At 34.6% G+C, this 20221-nt stretch overlaps 1 protein-coding gene across 2 annotated transcripts in view; it reads right to left on the bottom strand.

The window, feature by feature from the left end:
• Positions 1–20221, bottom strand: part of LOC111049384 (bifunctional heparan sulfate N-deacetylase/N-sulfotransferase) — a 210934-nt gene that overhangs the window by 187765 nt on the left and 2948 nt on the right. Inside the window, exon 2 of one of the 2 annotated variants that reach the window (XM_039437594.1) lies at positions 17665–17691. The gene's annotated coding sequence lies outside the window, so the exon portion shown is untranslated. Of the gene's footprint in view, positions 1–17664; positions 17694–20221 lie in introns of those variants that run through there. The other variant, XM_039437595.1, reaches the window with a different exon arrangement.

Raw genomic sequence — 20221 nt, 5'->3', positions numbered from 1 at the left:
CAAACACAATCTTCTCAAATATCTTGGAGAATACAGTTAAGAGGGCAATTGGTCGATAATTTTTAAGATCCTTCCTATCTCCCTTCTTGTGAATTGGTTTGATCAGAGCATACTTTAATTTTTGGGGAAAGATTCCTTCCTGCAAACACCTATTAATAATAAATGTTAGAGGCTCCAAGATAATGGACTAACCTTCTTTATCACTCGTGATGAAATCTCGTCCCACCCAGTTGAGCCAGAATTTTTCAAGCTATTTATGGCTTTCCTAACTACACTTATTGAGACACTTCTGAACTTGAAAGGAGGATACTGCCTATTTATTTGCTTGAGGTACTCTCTGCTCTCACATGTTCTAGCAGAGCCGGACATTTCAGATGCACATTCAACAAAATACTCATTGAACAAGGAAGCTATGCATTGTGGATTAGAGTACCTCCTATTGTCAGCTGTAGTCAACTCTATCTTCTGCTCATCCCTATTTAATAGCCCCAGTTCATTTCTGACGATTGTCCAAGTGCCTCTATTAATATTGTTGGACTGTGCAATGAACATTTCATTGGTTTTTTGCTTAGCTAGTAGTATTGTCTTCTTTAAAGTTTTCTTATATTTGGCAAAATAGGACAGAAATTCAGGATGTCTGTTAGTCTTACTCTCAATGTGTAACTCTCTTTTCCTTCTACACGAAATCTTGATGCCAGTGGTCAACCAGTTTTTCACCGAATCATTCTCTGTAACCTTAAACTTTCTCAGGGGGAAGCAACTGGAGAAACAATTGTAAAAGAATGAGTGAAAAGTATTAAATAATTTCTCGCCACCATCATTAGTCATACATAGGGACCAATCCACAGAGCTCAATGTGTCACAAAAGAATTTCAAGGACTCTTCATTAATACATCTTCCTAATCTGCAACTATTATTGTGTTCAACGTTGGGATTATTGGCTAATTCTATTGTTAGGGCTTCGTGGTCTGATAATCCTGGGTCAAAAATCTGTGCAAGAATACTATCCACATTATAATTGGTCACAATATTGTCAATGCAGGTTGAAGACAATGAGGTTATTCTAGTTGGCCTGTCAAAGATAAATGAAAAACAGCTGGATTCAGTGATATTCCGGAAAGTACTGCTATTAGAGTTCCTCTTAAGAAGATCAATATTATAATCACCACATAGAAATATAACTTTTCTCCTATAATCTCGTTTAAGCAGACATAAGAGCTTGTCATAAATATTGAAAAAATCTTCAAAACAACTATCTGGGGCTCTATAAACCGACACTACCAAAATTGTCTTATCTCTACCCTCCATTGAGACACTGAACTCAACCGCTGCACACTCAAATACACTTTCAATTGACAACCCCACAATATCCTCTCAATTTGATTAATGACAATACTAGCAGATAACCCAAGCTCGGCAAGCGTCTAATTTAAAAATTGACAAACTGAAAACTTGACCTACTGAAATCTTGAATTTGAAATAGGACTATAACCATCCTTGGTAAATCTATATGTAATATGTAATGTGTAAATCATTATATGTAATATGTAAATCTATATGATTCTTACCATCTTGGTAAGAATCTATATGTAACATTTCAAGTTAATCAGCCCAGTAGTTCAGACGTGATGATGCGTCATTTATGAATTTCCTATCCCGTACATCTATAAATCAATTCTTCCTTTATTATATATACCATAGATTATGGATAATCTTGTGTTTCATGTAGAGGAGTCTAGGAAGAAGAAGGAAAATTGCAAATAGAGGAGACGAAGGAAGAGGAGAAGAAGAATAGAAAAACACGAGAAGCAGAAGAAAAAGAGAAGTTAAGCGGACAGAGTGCTGAGTAGCCGTGACAGGCGTAATGAGAAGAAAAGCTTAGAAAAGGCGCGCAAATAAATCGCCCGCTCCAATGAAAGTTTCTGCAAAAAGTTTTATTTACTTTTCCAGGAATCGAACCCTGATCGGATCTGAGGATTTGAGCCGTGGCCTCCTTAATCCCTCGCAACTCGCTCCTTATCAAGTTAGCTGTGGCCCATGATCAACCGAGAACCGAGCACAACTCAAAGTTACTAATAAATAATCATTTATTGTAATAGGATGAAGAAAGGGCCGTAATGGAATAATTAGTTGGTTCATAATTATTATTAAACGTAATATCTCAATAATTTCCATCTGTTAATTGGTTCATGTTTGAAGTGGAATTAATTGAGAGAATATTCAATTTATGAAACTGTGATTATTAGGCCAATGCCTTGAAACAAGCCAGGAATTCTCTAAAACTTTCCGACACTAAGTTGATTATCATCACGATCTACAGAATGTTTCTGAAGTAGTGTCGAACATTTCAGGGTATTGTTCCTGGATGATAGGAGACTACAAATGTCGTATTTCAAGTGTCCAAAACTCAGCGGTTATCCTTATAGCTGCCATTTTGTATTTTTCACTTGGGAATTTTTATCTTAAGAACGAAATGTTGTATTGATCTGAAATTTGGCATGAATATTATTTATACTATAAAGAATAAACTTGAAAAAAAAATTCTATGTGAGTTTTCAAAATGGCGGCCATTTTAAATTTTTGATGGTAAATTTCACGAACACCGTTCACTTAACAAAAACTTTACAAGAGACAAAAAAGTTAGCAAATTCCATCAAGATTTCAAAGATATTTATCAAGATTGGTCAGAGAAATTAATTCCTTTCGTACTGCATGCATGTCTATGAACAAAAAAGATCATCTGAAAAACATTGTAAAATCAGCTGGATGGCCATATGGTGCAAAACCGAGTTTCAAATCTTCTTCTAGAATACAATTGGAATTAAAAATGTAATATTGATGTTTAAATGGTGAAAAGTGGTCATGCATGCAGTAGGAAAATAATTGATTTCTCTGCTATTCTCCAGTCAATCTTAATAAATAAGGTATCCTTGAAATCTTGATGAAATTTGCCAACTTTTTTGTCTCTTGTAATTTTTCTGTAAAGTGAACAGTTCTCATGAAATGTGCCATCAAAAATTTAAAATGGCCGCCATTTTCTAAATTCACATCAACAATTTTTTTGTCATTTTTTAAAGTTGAGTCTTCATAGCATAAATATTCATGCCAAATTTCAGATCAATACAACATTTCGTTCTTGAGATAGAAATTCCTAAGTGAAAAAAAAACAAAATGGCAGCTATAAGAATAACCGCTGAGTTTTGGACACTTCAAATGCGTCATTCGTAGTCTCCTATCACCTAGGAACAATACCCTAAAATGTCCGACACTACTTCTGGAACATTTTGTATATAGGAAAGTTATGAGGCAATGAAGAATACAATAATTGAATTTCTTTGCTAGTGGGATTTCAGAGGAATTTCGCCGAATCAATAATATCAATCAAGCACAACAGATTATGCATAAGTAAAAGCATTGAAAAAATCATTGATAGTCCAATTTTTCAATTATTTTTAATCCTATTATAAGAGCCAGAGTAAGATAATTAAGTGTGACCAAACGCAATTATAATCAGCTTCTGATAAAAATGGGGATAAATTCAATTGAGCAAGAGGGATAATTCAATAAGTGTTGAATTAAATGTCGAGAGTTGGGCGTAGTGCTGAAAAAAGCTGGATTCCTACATAGCAGTACCAATGAAAGTGCCTATACAGTGAAAATATATTTCCATAAGTTCGAATGAGACTATTTATACTAACTCGACTGCGCTAAATGGGAATAGTCCCATTAGAACATAGGAAATTATATTTTCACTGTATTGGACACGATTACTGTTACACTAATACCATCAGTATCAGTGAGCGAATCAGTATCAGTGAATACAATCAGTATCAGTGATTCTCCGGTGCAGTGAGAATATTATTCCCATGAATTCTAATGAGACTATTCATACTTGCTCGACTGAGCTAAGTGAGGAACAGTCCCATTAGATCTCATGGAAATAATATATCCACTGTACCGGAGACGTACACTGATAATGTTATGTGGAAATCCACCTTAAACCAGGACACAAAATAGAGAAGTTGTTCTTAACTTTGTGACCAGGGCCACAAATCGCACAAGCAACAATAAAAATCATGTATCATGCAAAGCAGTAACTGTGTCATATGTCATGACATAACTCTGTACCATAACAATGTTTTGTAGGTTATGCGCTCCAGATTCATAGTTTACGAGAGACTGTCAAACGGATCCCAAGTCACACAACATTTAATAATGCGCAGCAGATAAAATAACTTGCATGATATTGAGAAATGTCTCCGCCGTTGAGGAATAATAAAAATAATATTCCAAGTCAATATCACAACTTCATCTCGACGAAATTTTATTGAAAAACTCGTTGAAAGAGGCTAAGTTATGACGAAACTTCAGTTAAGATCGGCTACGGCTCAAATAAAGAAGCAAGTTGACCGTATAAACAGAGGAATATTTTTATCCATTCTCATAATCTTCCAGTTATGGCCAGTGCAGATAGGGTCAATTGCAAAAGAAATGGAATTTTACGATAAAAGTCGTGATTGTCGGCAGCAAAGTTGGATAGGATTGTTGGAAGTTTACTCAAATGTTGATGTTTGACTTCCTTCTGGACGAGTCTTAAAAGAAGTAATTATTATTGATTTTGTTCAGTTTCAGACTATTGATGAAATAAAATTAATACAAAAGCTAATTATTGTCATATCTGATATAAAAATGAATCTGGCATGATTTTTCGTCAATAAAGGAAATTGTGAACGTGATGTTTGACTTTCTTCTAGACCAGTCTAAAAGACGTTATTACTTTCGTATCAAATAAAAATACTAAGAAATTGTCAAAAACCACAGATTTATAGATACTTAGAAGGACCGGTTTCGGTTGTTACACCATTGTCAATCTCTGATAAACTCTGATGATAAAAAATGTTTTTACTTTCGTTTCATATTTGACAATAACTGATATCATAAATTATAAGTTTAGTGTGTTCGCATTAATATTAAGATACATCATTATGTCCTTTTTAGTGTAGTCTCGAATATTTTGGGGAAGTCTATTGAATAAGTAGGGAAGAACATAGTGGAGGGATCTTTTGCCGTATACATTATTGAATCTGGGGACTAGGAATATTAATGGAATATTAATACAATTGGAATTGAAAATGTAATATTGATGTTTAAATGGTGAAAAGTGGTCATGCATGCAGTAGGAAAAAAATTGATTTCTTTGCTACTCTCCAATCAATCTTAATAAATAAGGTATCTTTGAAATATTGATGAAATTTGCCAACTTTTTTGTCTCTTGTAAATTTTCTGTAAAGTGAACAGTTCTCATGAAATGTGCCATCAAAAATTTAAAATGGCCGCCATTTTGTAAATTCACATCAACAATTTTTTTATATCATTTTTTAAAGTTTAGTCTTCATAGCATAAATATTCATGCCAAATTTCAGATCAATACAACATTTCGTTCTTGAGATAGAAATTCCTAAGTGAAAAAAAACAAAATGTCAGCTATAAGAATAACCGCTGAGTTTTGGACACTTCAAATACGACATTTGTAGTCTCCTATCATCCAGGAACAATACCCTAAAATAAAATGTTCGACACTACTTCTGGAACATTCCAGGACAGTTATGTGGCAAAGAAGAATACAATAATTTAATTTCTTTGCTAGTGGGATGTCACAAACAGTTTACCGAATCAATTATATAAATCAAGCACAACAGATTATTCATAAGGAAAAGCATTGAAAAAATTATTGATTGTCCAATTTTTTCATTATTTTTAATCCTATTATAAGAGCCAGAGTAAGATAATTAAGTGTGACCAAACGCAATTATGATCAGCTTCTGATAAAAATGGGGATTATTAAATTGAATAAGAGGGATGATTCAATAAGTGTTGAATTAAATGTCGAGAGTTGGGCGTAGTGCTGAAAAACAGCTGGATTCCTACATAGCAGTATCAATGAAAGTGTCCTATACAGTGAAAATATTATTTCCATAAGTTCAAATGGGACGATTCATACTAACTTGAATGAGCTCAGTGGGAATAGTCCCATTAGAACATATGGAAATGATATTTTCACTGTATTGGACACGATTACTGTTACACTAATACTATCAGTATCAGTGAACGAATCCGTTGCAGTGAAAATATTATTCCTATTAGATCTAATAAGACTATTCATACTTGCTCGACTGAGCTAAGTGAGGAACAGTCCCATTAGATCTCATGGAAATAATATATTTCCACTGTACCGGTGACGTACACAAAATAGAGAAGTTGTTCTTAACTTTGTGAGCAGGGCCACAAATCGCACAAACAGCAATAAAAATCATGTATCATGCAAAGCAGTAACTGTGTCATATGTCATGACATAACTCTGTACCATAACAATGTTTTGTAGGTTATGCGCTCCAGATTCATAGTTTACGAGAGACTGTCAAACGGATCCCAAGTCACACAAAATTTAATAATGCGCAGCAGATGAAATAACTTGCATAATATTGAGAAATGTCTCCCTCCGCCTTTGAGGAATAGTAAAAATAATATTCCAAGTCAATATCACAACTTCATCTCGGCGAAATTTTATTGAAAAACTCGTTGAAAGAGGCTCAGTTATGACGAAACTTCAGTTAAGATCGGCTGCGACTCAAATAAAGAAGCAAGTTGACCGTATAAACAGAGGAATATTTTTATCCATTCTCATAATCTTCCAGTTATGTGCAGATAGGGTCAATTGCAAAAGGAATGGAATTTTACGATAAAAGTCGAGATTGTCGGCAGCAAAGTTGGATAGGATTGTTGGAAGTTTACTCAAATGTTGATGTTTGACTTCCTTCTGGACGAGTCTTAAAAGAAGTAATTATTATTGATTTTGTTCCGTTTTAGACTATTGATGAAATAGAATTAATTCAAAAGCTAATTGTCCTATCTGATATGAAAAAGAATCGGACATTATTTTTCTTCAAAATAGGAAATTGTGAACGTGATGTTTGACTTCCTTCTAGACCAGACTGAAAAGAAGTTATTACTTTCGTTTCATATTTGACAATTGATATCATAAATTAATCCGAAGTCTGATTGTCATATCTGACCAGATGGAAACACAATGGGCCCGTTCTGTGTACATGGAATGTGGTAAATTGTCCGATTCACAATTTACCAAGTAAAAAGTTCCACGTTCCATGGGAGGAATTTTGACAGATTCTGTTCCAGAATCCTGTTCCAGTTCCAACTTTCTGCCCCACAGTCGAAGTGTGGTAAATTGTCCGACCTGGTACAGTTCCAACAGGTTCCAACTATCTGAGCTCTCATTGGTCAATTATTGTAGTCTGCTTGCTTCTCTGCGCATGCGCTGATAGTTTGTTTACCATAGCATAGAATACATAACCAACAATGATGTTTGATAACCATTCATTAAATGAATTTTTCTCGATAGAAAATTTGAGAGTAATGGAATAAAAGAAATTTACACTTTTCTAGACGGTAGGTTTGTAAAACAGCCTTTCTTCATTCACGCAGCTAGTAAACGTTACATTTTAGTGTAAATCAACTTTATATGTGCGCGCCAAAAGCTTGAACCAACGATTTTGAAATGGCGTTCCATGGGAACATTTTGCACTAGTCACGTGATGGAACAATTTACGATTGGAAGTGGAACAATTTACTGTACACAGAACGTACACACTCTAATGATTTCTCTAGAATGGGAAATTGTGATCAACCAAATCACAATGGTAATAATAAATAGGGAAACTGGATTTGAATAGAACTGAAAAAGAACTTGAATGATAATGAGAACAAAGTTGTTGAACAACAAAAAATAATTAATAAAATAAAATCAATACTACTTATCGATTATCCATTTGGATCAGTTACTTTTACCAAGTATCTCTTCATTTCTTCAAAGTCAACTGATGCAATTCTTAAGCCGCGTTTAAACCAAAGTTATTAACAAAATGTTAATAACTTAATCCTTATAGATTCTATTAGTTAGAACATAACTTATCATACAAATAATGAACATATGTGTTTGTCAAGTTCCGTTCAATCTAATAGAATCAATAGGTATTAAGTTATTAACATTTTGATAATAACTTTGGTGTAAACCCAGCTTTACGCTATCTTTTCTATATGATTCGTTGTTGTTTAACGGTTCTCAAGTAATATTTGGAAAACTTGGGCGTGTGTAGTCTCGGCCAATGACAGTGGAGCTCAGTCTTCATTGGTCTACAGGTAATGGCCAATCGTAGACCTTTATCCACACAATTTAAATTAAATATACTGCTCACTGTTTTACAGCTGCCCAGTTAGCTTACGGTTCACTGGAGAAATTAAGTTGTATAACAACGGAAACAAGTATCTGAGGTTGTTTCAATGAATTTGTGGTGGAATTTGTGAAATAAAATAGTGTTTTTCAATACGGTAGTCATTATACGAACTAATAGAGAATGGATTTCAATAATTCATATTACAAGTACCATGTAAAGTGTCAGGATTTCTTGGTGTCAGTATTTGGGGTTGACGTTAACCTAATCCCAATGAATCATCTTTTCTTTCCCTTGCCTTATTACCATAGGTAAGGAAAGTATTGATTTCCGAAAAAAATAAGGTTTGATCAAATTTATACCTTGAATGGTCATTGATAAACTCTATTAACTGCCACAAGTCCCATATCTGTAAAAAATTCAGGAACTCCGCCTCATCTATGCAAAGTTTGATTTTAGATTTTCGATTATCAGGCTTCAAATACAATTTAAAACAAAGAAATTCAAGTGGAAAAGATTGAGCTTGAAAATCTCCACAATTAATGTCCAGTAACATTTTCAATTAAAATTGAAAATAAGCTCTAAATTCGAGATGTGATTATTCAATTGCAAACTGTTGGCAACTGTTGATTCTAATAAATCATTCACTATGAAGAGAAGCAGACTTCGTGAGCCTCCAGTGTTGTCCTGTCACCAGCTGGCTCAGATCTTTGAATAGTATGCTTGAGATACGCGTGAACACTAGCGTCAGGTGATCAATTTTCATAACGGCAAGGAAAGTTGTGTGAGTACGCCACACCAGATTTTTTTGAATCAAAGAGGTCTATAGATAATCAAGGTCTATAAATATATTTATAGACCTTGTTTTGAATAAATTCCAATTCACTTCAATTCAATTCTCTTCAATCCATCTTCTTATATTTATCACTCTTTTAATCTCGCTTGAATCCTTCCTTATTTTCTCATTGATGATTTATTTTATAAATTATGTTCAAACTTTGTTAATCGTCTATTATCTATTTTTCCAGGCAAATACTTTAAACCTGAAAAAGTGTTCTACACCTTTTCCAACAGTATTTGAGAAAGTATCAATTGTAATTGAGAAGAGTCATTTGTATTTGAGAAAACGTCAGATGTAAATGAGAATAGTCAATTGGATTTGAGAAGTCATCACTTGTAATTGAGAATAGTAAATTTTATTTGAGAAAGTATCATTTCAATTTGAGAACATACGATAAATCGAGAAGTTGTCAGTTGTAATTGGGGAATGATTTAAAAAAACCAGTACTTCCAGTACTTATATTTTTCATAACTGTACTCATATAAAATGATATAATAATGTATTTAATATTCCAATAGAACGTTTAGTTTTTTAATAAAACGTTATTTTCAAGCCTCAAAATTCATTGAAGAATTGCCGAATTGTTTGATCAAGAGATTAAATTGATTGATGATAAAGTTTAATTGCGCCGTAAACATAGAGAATTTGATCTTCATCAAGTGCAATGTTTTACAAAATGTTTGGAGACAAAAGTCGCGTTGCCAATACATACATAGAAATAATTCTCATTGATCATTCGTAACAGGGGAAATACTTTCACCATTGAAAATATTAATTTCCCCCCATTAAAAGCCTAAGATAGTAATTGGAATACTGTGTAAGAAGTACAGTATCCTTTCCTGCTGAAATCAAACCTGTACTGTAGGCTACAGAAGAGTCACGACATGTTAATTGGAAAATTTTCTCATTTTCAATTGATATCTTCTCATTTACATTTGACGATTTCTCAAATACAATTCACTACTCTCAATTACATGTGATGACTTCCCAAATACAATTGACTATTCTCATCTACATCTGACATTCTCTCAATTATTACAAGTGACTATTCTCAAATACAATTGATACTTTCTCAAATAAAATTGGAGAAAGTGTGGATACTCTACTTATTCTATTATTCATAATCTTTGTTAACCTCGGTTGTGATATTAATCTGTAGATAGTGGTCATATCATCTAATATTTACAACCACACCCTATGATGTATCTTTGTTAATCACAATATTGAAAGTCTTCTCTTAATCACCATAAATGCAGGGAAGTGCTCAAGATATTTATGCCATTAATAAGGGGTTCTTGCGAGTGTTGGAGTTTTATAGACCACGGCAGAGCGTCCAGGGTGGAGTGAAGACTGGCAAGCAAAGGCTGAAGCTTTCTGTCTGGACTTGGGAGAGATGATCGCACACAGAATTAGCTTGATGCGGGTTATCGTCCATGAGCACAAAGTTAAACCCTTTCGGATTTCTCTCGTTTTCTCTTTCTCTCAACTTTTACCTCTTCAACTATATTTCTCACCCTTTCACACACTTTCTCACTCTTACATTCCTTGAAATCTCTCTTCTCTCTTGTCTGTTTCTTCCTCCTCTCACAGACATCATGGTCTTCTCTTTCTCCTACTTCTTCTTCTACTCTTCTTCTTCTTCTTCTTCTTCTTCTCTTCTTCTTCTTCTCTTCTTCTTCTTCTTCTTCTACCTATTCTTGTTCTCCTTCTTGATAGGGGGGAGGATAGGAAGACGATGAGAGAAAGGAAAGAAAAACGAAGAAGAGAGAGAAAAAGATGATAATGGTGAGTAGAAGAGGAAACATAGAAGAACATGGTACGATGATAGAATGGGGAGGAAGAGGACTAAGATGAAGATGGGGATGACGGAGAAGGAGGAGGGAAAGAATAAGATGATAAGAAGAAGAAGAAGAGAAGAATGGTGATAAGAAGAATAGGAAGAAAGTAATATGTATGTGATAATAAGGCGATAGGAGTAAGCAGATGAAACGAGGTAGAAGAAGAAGAAGAAAAAGAAGAAGAAGAAGAAGAAGAAGAGAAGAAGAAGAAGATGAAGAAGAAGAAGAAGAAGAAGAAGAAGAAGAAGAAAAAGAAGAAGAAGAAGAAGAAGAAGAAGAAGAAGAAGAAGAAGAAGAAGAAGAAGAAGAAGAAGAAGAAGAAGAAGAGAAGAATGGTGATAAGAAGAATAGGAAGAAAGTAATATGTATGTGATAATAAGGCGATAGGAGTAAGCAGATGAAACGAGGTAGAAGAAGAAGAAGAAGAAGAAAAAGAAGAAAATGAAGAGGAAGAAACGAAGAAAGATAAGAAGATGGGTAGATGATGAGAAGATGAAGAGAGAAGTGACAAAGATAGGGAAGGATGAAGATAGTATACCTTCCATCTTCTTCATACATCAATAACTCCTTCTGAGTCTCTTCTCCGTCAATTTTCCTTTTCTCTATCCCTCAAACTATTACTTGTTCCCTATTTTCCTCGCTGATTCACCCTTTCTCACTTATTATCAACTCTCGCTCTCTCTCGATCACTCTCTCTCTTCCTGTGATCTATCTCACACTGTCTCTACCCCCCTCTCACTCACTACCCCCCTCTCACTCAGTTTTCTTCGTTACTTCTCTGTCTTTCCCCACCCCACTCTACCCCATCACAATAGCGCCTCCACTTTCCAATCTCTTGGGCAACTTTAATATTATAAACTTTTTTAATCATCGGTGTGTATGGCTGCAGCTAAAGTTGGTGAGCTTTCTCGGCCGCAAGCTGATGTGCTGATGCGCCAGCCGCCCTAATGATGATTGAATGCGCTACTAACACAAAAACCTGAGCCGTCACTCTATCACTAACTTGTCGCACTGGAATACTACCACATTATTCTCTCAATGGTCCTGCTAGTTTCTCATAGAGGAGAACAGAAATATAATTATTGAATGAAAAAGACTAAGAAATTGTCAAAAAACCACTGATTTATTGATAATTAGAAAGACCGGTTTCGGTTATTACACCATTGTCAATCTCTGATAAACTATAAATTCTGCTGCTCTTGTATTTAGTTTTAGTTTATCAGAGATTGACAATGGTGTAATAACTGAAACCGGTCTTTCTAATTATCAATAAATCAGTGGTTTTTTGACAATTTCTTAGTCTTTTTCATTCAATATGAATAATTACCACAATATCAACTTCTCAACTACACAAAAAGAGAAATATAATTCATAAATGCCTGTTGGCAAATGCCTGTTGTTTTTACCTGAATTGTATTTGCATATGAATAAATAAATAAATAAATTATCGTTGTCAACAACTAAGTAAGTTTCACTTTCATAATAATTATAATACAGTAATAATAATAATGACGGTAATGCCCACATAAGCTCTTAGGCTTGTGCGAGGGATGATGATGAGAGATGATGACTACTTTTTAGTCGGGACCGACGGCATATCGGCTCCTTCAAAAGACGGGGGGGCCGTATAAATGTGATTGTGCTATGGTCAAAGACTTTTGCGATTTGAACTCAGGTTCTTTTGATTATCAGACCGGCGCATTATCACTCATTCTAACGAGCCACCCCAATACTCCAACAATTACTTCATACTGTCAGTAATTCTCATGAATAACATCAATGCTATTCATTTTGAACAATGCTGACAGTTTAAAGTGAATCTCAGAATGAAACGTTTTTTGAATTCTGCATCTTTTCAATGTATCTCAACTGTGTATTAAATGGAAACGACTTGATATTGTCAACTGTACATTGAATGATGTTTCACCCAAAATGTATATACATGTCAAATTGTCAACTATTTCATCACCATGGGTAAGTTATTGGACTGATGGTAAAGTTGTTGTTGCTAAAATATTGGCGTAAGAGTAAAGCTGCGTACACATATTCGCGCTTCCAACCAGCACCGAGCACGCTCCTCCCTCGTACCGCCCTCGTACCACCATCGAACCACAGTCGCACCGCCCACGCACCCATCATGAACGTTATGGAAGATGTTAAGCTGCGTACACATACTCGTGCTTCCAACCCGCACCGAGCACGCTCCTCCCTCGTACTGCCCACGTACCATCATCGCACAGCAATCGCTCCGCCTCCGCTCTCTACTCGCACTGATCATGAACGTTGCGGAAGATGTTAGATCTTCTCGCGTTCCCCGGTCGAACTACTCTTGCTCCCCGGTCGATCATCAATCGCTCTGCTGTAGTGACGTTCGGTTGCGGAGCAGAGCGAGAGTCTGTACGCACCTTTAGATCTTCTCGCGTTCCCCGGTCGAACCACTGTTGCTCCCCGGTCGATCATCAATCGATCTGCTCGAGTGACGTTCGGTTGCGGAGCAGAGCGAAAGTCTGTACGCACCTTTAGAGATCTATCACACGATCAAGTATTTTGTGAAACATTTTTGATCAACAATATTTGATGGAGCGATAGCTAATAGGTAATATCACAGATAGAAACCAAACAGATACATTTCTTGTTTGTCCTCATATTTTATTAAGTATTTAATACACGAATTTGATAGTATTAACACGGATCTAATTAATTTACGTTCAAAAACAGTGCTGTGGTTTTCTGTAAAGTGTAAGGTTTTTAGCTCGAAAATTATTTCTAGTTACAATCAAAATTTAGACTTTTTGAATAATTACTGTTCTAGAGTTTTTGATTCTAGGCTCAAATAGTTTCTATTTGATTCGAAATTTGCTCGTTTGAAGTATGAGTATTGAATTGTATTTTGAAAATTGAAAGTGACATAGCCAACATTTTGATTTGGACAGTATAGTATAAATTGGAAATGGGACAGTTTTGGGTATGAGCCTGTTGTGCCTTTCCTCATCTCAAGTATTTCTACACAATGTGATAAATAAATAAAAAATTACACATCTGGAGCTGCATGTAACAAAAAATAATGAAGTCACCTTAATATAAAATTTCTCAAACAAGAAATGGTTGAATTCAATTAGTACTGAAAAGCTTTCGCAATATTGGTAAATAATGCTCAGTGCAGGATTTCATGTCTGATGGAAATTCACGCTACACGGTACATAAATCGCATAAAATAAATCCGACAGAGTTGAGAATGGTCGCAATTTTCTGTCCATGCCCATTCTTTCTCTCTTTTTTCGCATCAATAATTTCCTAGTTTTCTGTTTTATTTCTCTCTGCTTCTCGAATTACTCAGCCGTCTAACAACACGCAAGTTGGAAGCTCTGAGTTTTCATGCTGGAAATGAGATTCATTACTATATATTTCGCGGATTACTACAGGTATAAATCGTGGAAAGTGCATTACATAATCGGACTGTCCCTTCTACATGTAGGGTGTTCACGTGTAAAGCTCGTTTTTTGCAACTGATGCAATATTTTCAAGCTTGTCAGGTGGATGACTCACTTGCTCGGTGATGAACTCGTCTACATTGAACAAAGAATTGCTTCACATTTTCATTTGCAATGCTCACTAGCAACTTGAGTGGAAATATGGATGTGAGAAGCTTCCATAATATAGCAAGTTATTGGTATAATTCATTATATTACAGTATTACTTTGCCCTTCACCCTTCCTCACCATTCCCCATGGATTGAGAGGGTGTCATTCATATTGATTGGTATTTCAAATATTTAACTATGTACATCAACTTTTCGTTATAAGTGTTATTAACTTATCTTGAATTATTAAAAAATTTCGAATAATATTGAAATGTTTCTACTGAACAGCCAACCTTAACCTATCCAAAGGTTAACCAACCTCCCTAACCTCTAACATAACTTTTAGGTTATTTTCATTTAATTTTATTCACAAGACAATTTGACAACTAGCAGATCTGAGGAACGTCCGATTGCACGCCATCCTATGACATGTGTAAAAATAGTTTTCGATTCACTAACCTTCTCTTTATCATAACTTATTATCAATTTGTTTTTGAAGTAACTTTCTTTCTAGCATTGACCAACCTCAAATTTGTATCGTAGCGTATTCTGATAATAATGTTAACCCTAAAATTTGTATTGTATTGAATTCTGATATCTTTCTTGTGATTCTTTGTGTAAATTTTTTTGGTGTAGTTGAGAAGTTGATATTGTGGTAATTATTCATATTGAATGAAAAAGACTAAGAAATTGTCAAAAAACCACAGATTTATTGATACTTAGAAAGACCGGTTTCGGTTATTACACCATTGTCAATCTCTGATAAACCAGATGTCATGGTGTAATAACCGAAACCGGTCTTTCTAAGTATCAATAAATCTGTGTGTTTTTTGACAATTTCTTAGTCTTATTCATCCAACTTTGTGTGAGTGTAATACATAATTATGTATTTTGGAACGCGTTTCGTCGAGAAGGAAAAATTATTTGTTGAAAAAGTGACATTTATTTATTTTTATTGATAGAGTAGACATACAGTAGTCGGAAAAGAAAAAACAGGCTATTGCCCAAAACTTCTTCAATTTCCAAATTTTGTCTTAAATTGTCCAAATATTATGTAGGTTATTCATACATTACATTTTGTAGATTACATTTCAGAGATTCTTGGGGGAAAATGATTTCAAACAAGGGAATTGAACAGGAGATGCCCAAACATATTGATGAATTAACCTTGAGAAGTTTGAAATATACCTAAGAATTGAACATCATTGAAATCAATCATAAAAATATGTCTGAGACAAACGAGATTTACTCGCAATGTTTGTAGGAGTTTTCCCGAGATAGGCTACTAACCAAATAAGAAACTAATCTCACTAGATTTTCTACTTGAACAGGTTATCCTTTATTTGGCTGAATTGGAGATAATCCGCCTTCATGTAGGGAGAACCTTTTTCTGGAGAGCCTAAGGGTGGAAAGGGAATGGTTATGACTGCCGCTGCCTGTAAAATAAGAAAAGCCTCACCTTGAACGAGCCTTTCGGCCTGCAGCGTTTTTTGCATACAAGTAGCAAGCCTGATTCGTTATAAGGTAGCTAGCAGCTTGCTCGTAGCGTCGAGTTGAAGATGGGTTAAATGCGCCGAAATGGTCTCTTCACTATCCGATCGATTGAGAACGAGGTTATCGGAAAATGCCAATGAATAATGGATTTTTTATGTAGAAAGCCAGTTTACGGGAAGCGGGAGTACTGAAAAGGAAAACTGGCAGAGATCGAACAGTGTGTTGAGTCGAATGGGGGAATCGGTGCAAGTGAGCAGAGAATTAAAAAGGAGTGAATGTGAGTGAAGTTCAAAGTGAAACAGTTCTTTCTGAATTGCATCAGAGACAATTGCTACAAACACAGATCTTAGCTAGTCTATGCTTCAAGTAAACGGTATCTTTAGTCTATGGCAATAGTTCTGTTATTTGTGCAACTAGTGCGCAAAGTGACAGTTTGCTGCACCGAAAGAAACGTTTACGCACGAGCCGTAGGCGAAGGCGGAATGGTTTCTTGAGTGCAGCAGAGGAAATTTGCTCACGTATTTCACATTAAATTTTTCCCACAGTTACCATTGAATATGAGAAGTGATTGATTATGGGTAAAATGATGGCTGAAATCAATCAATTGTTTGACTGTATAATTTTTTTTACTTAACAACTTTAATATATTTTTAACTTGATAATCCAATTGAAAATTAATAATCGATAATTTATTCAAATTATAAATTGAATTAATCCAATTAATTTGAAAATTTGAATAATTTAGAGTAATTCTTAATTATTTTTCAACCAATCAATTTATGAATGAGAAAAATATTATTTGAAATAATCAATAATTTATAATATTCAAAATGTATAATTCAATGAATTCTCATTTTTATTTATTTGAAAATCAGAGGAAATATAGATAGAACAAATTCGCTTTCAAAATACACGCCAACAATGTCAACAGCTGATTGGGATGGCTGCAAGATAATACGCAAAGTATTAAGAGTATGCAAAGTAATACTTTGCGCACTACAGCGGAAAAGTGATTCTCTGCGTTCTGTAATCAGTGCAGGAATGGTCACTTTTCAAGGTAACTGTAGAAGAAAAGAAGTGGATTATTGAAGCTCAAAGTCAAACAGTTCTTTCTGAGTTGGATCAGAGACAAATGATTGCTACAAGTGAACAGTCTTCCCTTTATGGTTGCATTGAAGTTGTAATTGAATTCAAGTTTCATTGAATCATTTTTCTCTGTGGTACAGTACATGTGATGTTGTGGTATACATGATCGGTGAAAAGTGCGAGAACGGCTTAATATCAGAAATGAAATACATAAGTGGTATTGATTAATAATGTCAATATCTTCTAAACGGTTCGAGATATCGATATGCGATTATCCCCATTCTTTTTTTCTTGAAATTCCGTAACGAATCCATGTATCACATGACCACCTTCCTATTTAAAAAAATAAAGTTGCATTCAATAAATGGCGGACCAGATTTTTAAAGTCATAGTAAAGTAGTATTTTTGATTCGAGTAGGATCCCCAATCACAGCCATCATCGAATTACCTTTGTGTATGAGATATTAAGCCGTTCTCGGACTTTTCACCAACTCTGTATATGCGTATCAACACATTATTTTGTCACTAACACTGACATGCAGTCATTAAATAGATGTAATGAAAAAATTGTTTACTTACTGACTGTAGCACAGATCACGTCATTTTCTGAAAAGACAAATAAATTTCAATGAGTATGAATAGTGATTTACTATTCTGAATCTGAACCCACTGGCCACAGCCAGTGGATCGCAGTAATTTACGATCTTGAAGCTGGATTTCACTAGGGAGTGCTAACACAGAAATTAATTAAAAAACTAGATCAGTTCCTTCATATGAACAAACAATTCAAGTATTGTATAGAAAGGATGCGGGAAAAATTGAATAAATTTTACTGCCATAATTTATTGATTGATTCTTCATTGATTCATACAACACGTACCCATCATCAAAAATGATAGAGAGGGAAAAAATATATAACAAAAAACCCAAATTTTTAAGGAAAAAAATTAAATTACGAGGTTGGGAGAGAGTATGCTTTTACAACAGGACAATCATGATAAACTTCATAACAATCAATTTGAAAAAGGCAAAATGAAGTCAAATCCGTCACATGAACATAGGGATCCAAATTAGCCGTTGTCAGTCCTATTTTGATGTTCTGTGACTTCGGACTCCACGTGTGTCATTGGACGTTCTTCTCTATAATATATATGTGAACGGGTCTCAATTCGAGGATCCGCGAGAGCTTGAGAGGTTACAAAACTATCAATCTTTGCCGTCTAATTCAGGAAGAATCTATGCATTCAGGTCGAAACGAATGATGGGATCACATTCAGATTGCATTTCAATTACTCATTCGTCCTTATCCTCAATGATTAATAAATAAATCACAATAAATGCATGGATTTGGAATGGATGATGGCAAGTAGTGGAAAACAAGTCCAGTCACGTGATACTTTTCCAAACCACCTCTAGGATGCGTTGTTGCATCACAATCTGCAATACCGCCATATTCAAATCAACACAATTTTTTGTGGATGCAAATGACAATAATTAAAATATGTTAAATAAGACTCATAGTTTAAATTTTCTTGATCTTTCAAGTTCTGTAAGTAATCGCCAACTTAATATAGTGTGAGTGTTTAAATGAATTACTTGTGGGGTTCATAAGTGCTATAAATTTATGCATCAATACGTTTCGTGCTTTTCTACGTTTCCATGGAAATATGATCGCATCCATAAAAGAATATAGCCAAATATCTGGATAAATAGAATCATATGACTGAATTGATGTAATTAATACATTTTGCTACATTGTGTTATAAGTTACTCATTTATGGTTGTTTAAGAGGTTAAATCTAATTGGAAGAAACGTTTCCTGATTAATAAATTCTATTTATGCTGCGGAATCTATAGACAAAAGATTAATGCATTATCTAGAAGATTGCCAAGAAACTACTTGGGTTTGAAATTTATTGTCAGTTTACTTTGAGTGTTGATTAGTGCTGTGAACATAATATTCCATACTTTTGAGATAAATTTTAGAACTGGTAAATTTTTAGGTTTGAGAACTGTTCAAAAATGAATGAATTAAAGCTGAAATTTGATTATTTTATTTACTTGATTGATTCTAAGAAAATTAGAAATGAACGATTGGAAATACTTTTCTGAAACTGATTTTGATATGCAAAACTAAAAAAATAAACTTATTGGTAATGAAGATATGCAAAAAGTGAAGTCAAAGCCGACACATGAGCATAGAAGATGATGACAGTCAATCTCGGGTTTAGTGTCTCTTTGGTGTATCATTGGCTCCCGAAGACTTTTGCCTTGTCGGGTGCTCTGTGACATCGGACTCCACATACGCACGTCTCATCCTCCCGCTATATATATCAACCAGCCATCAAAAACCTGACCAGCGAGAACTTGACAAGTTTGAAATTAACCATTCCAGTACTAATTAACCCGATCTTATTGGTGAAAAACAGTTATGCAGTCTAGTGGTAACCACATTTGAATTTTATTTTCAAGTAGTATTTTGAGTCTAATTACAGAATTAAAATTAATAAAATTGATAAAAGTGAGTATTTGGATTGTAAGTTGACAAGTAAACATTTTTCTGGGTAGCAATTGTGATAGTTCGACAACCCACCGCTAGGTAGCTCTCTCTTCTGGGTACCTTTACTTTTCAATTAAATGCACCCAATTCAAATTTATCCAACGTAGAGTGAAATTAATAGCTTTTATTCACGTACGATAGATATTGGGAGAGAAACGCCTTTACAAGTGACTTATGATTCTGGAACTTGAATTGTTATTAGTTTTAGAGTTATACTATCGAGTCTGTATTAGTGTCCAACAGTCATTAAATTAGTGTCACTCAAACTAATTTATTACGGGTTTTGCATTACAGACAAGATGATGAGATATGGATTGGATGAAGACTTTCTCCCATCTTAATTATTAGGTCTACCTACCATGTGATCATTTTAGAATTTGAATAGAAATTCCTGATTTGTTCCATTTGATCGAGGACTTGAGTGTAATAATTGGTACTACAATATTTACATTGGATTATTAAATTGTATTTCCATTCAACCAGTGTTTATTCCAAATTGCAGTTCCTTTTTGCCACTTCCATACTATATCTTCTATTTTTGTTACTCGTGAATGTCCATTGGGCTTCCATTACCAA

The sequence above is a fragment of the Nilaparvata lugens genome, chromosome 11, assembly GCF_014356525.2.
Source record: "Nilaparvata lugens isolate BPH chromosome 11, ASM1435652v1, whole genome shotgun sequence".
Taxonomy (NCBI): Eukaryota; Metazoa; Arthropoda; class Insecta; order Hemiptera; family Delphacidae; genus Nilaparvata; species Nilaparvata lugens.
Note: the sequence above shows the minus strand (reverse complement) of the source record. Positions and strands in the feature narration are given on the sequence as shown.